The 1,508-nt window shown below is 32.8% G+C and overlaps 1 long non-coding RNA gene across 1 annotated transcript; it reads right to left on the bottom strand.

Annotated features, from left to right (window-relative positions):
* Positions 1–223: 223 nt before the first annotated feature.
* LOC123134691 (uncharacterized) lies at positions 224–722 on the bottom strand. Its single transcript, XR_006465702.1, has 2 exons — positions 590–722; positions 224–462 (listed from the first exon to the last, which is right to left on the bottom strand). It is a non-coding gene; the product is annotated as an uncharacterized lncRNA (long non-coding RNA).
* Positions 723–1,508: the final 786 nt, after the last annotated feature.

The following is a 1,508-nucleotide window of genomic DNA, read 5'->3' on the forward strand; positions in this document are numbered from 1 at the left end:
TCTCACTCTCTGATAGACTACGTGACTAGTTTAATCTTTACTATTATGGTCATATTTTATATATTATTTTTATGGATTAAATCATATGGTAAACTGCTCATATTTCCAACACGCCCCATGTACATGTATGGGTGTAACAAACACATCCTATGTGGTTAGTCTTCCTTCATCAAAATGTTCCATGGCAATCCAATGAGATCGATGCCTCTAATACCTATGTTTATCAGAAAATATAAGTTTATTCAATTATTGGCATCAGTATACAGCATTGCATTGCATAAGCTGAGAAACTTTGTGGCTCTCATTTTAATATGGAACCGAACTGTCTACAGCAGCACTGAAGATGATGGTGGTTGGTTTCACATTCCAATTGATAAGGTGGGCGAAAGCCTCTTTCTAAGCAGTCACACTGGCACGACACATCAGTGCAACCCGCTAAATCTCTGCATAAGCGTCGTTGAACTACAATGCAATACATCACATAAGAAAAAATTTAGTAATACAGTCCATAAAACTAAAATATTTGCTGACAGATTAATTAATTTCAACATTTGGAAACTTCATGTAAAATATAAATAATGTTGCTTACTTGCTTGGCAGGATCGCAACGTTGAGAACATGATCAAAATGACCAATAAAGCAACAGCTATGTTGTACATGACCATCCTTGTGTTTCTCTTGATGAGTGCCATGAGGGAAAATGTGACTTATGTTCGGTCTTTGTTTTTGACTTCCAAGCTCCTTTACAGGTGTTTATATAGACGCACAATAAAATCTTAGATATCAATTGGTTGATTTCATGCATTTATGTACATCCCCTAATTAGTATCAGAGTATCTTGCTAGTTTTACATAAATACCAAAGATTTTATTTTACATAAAATTATATATTTCATCATTATGGTATTTAATGTTGAAGATAACATATTGAGCCAAAATAAAATCTTTAGGTATCAACACTGCATTTATGTCTCCATTCTAAAATAGTACCCATATCGATCTTGTTGGCTATTTTGTATCATCCACACTTATGTAAGTATATCTTACATTTATTTCGCATTATTTTTTGTGTGGTATATTGTTGTAGTATATACAGAGGCTTGCACAATCAAATCTTATGCATTGATGAACCTTGCATATACATGATCTCAAAAATAAATATTGCTGGAGTACCCCATACTCATGAATATTAGGTATGAGTATTGCACTTTTTCTGCTAAATTAATGTTGATGTATCTTACCGAATCTTAATAAATATCATGCAATCGTTTGTATATGCTTTAATTATTGATGTTGCTTTTTTGCGGCATTTATTGACCTCTATTATATGGTGGCATGCATAATTATTGATATTGCTTCTTTTTGCTTCATTTGTATTATACATTGTTATAAACTTTGCATTTATATTCTATCAACAATAAATAAATGCTTGGACAAACGTAAGCTTGTACTTACTGACGAGTATGCAACCCGTCAGTGGTATACTGGTGGTTCTTAAAACCATCATGT

Source organism: Triticum aestivum, chromosome 6B (assembly GCF_018294505.1).
Source record: "Triticum aestivum cultivar Chinese Spring chromosome 6B, IWGSC CS RefSeq v2.1, whole genome shotgun sequence".
In the NCBI taxonomy this organism is placed as follows: Eukaryota; Viridiplantae; Streptophyta; class Magnoliopsida; order Poales; family Poaceae; genus Triticum; species Triticum aestivum.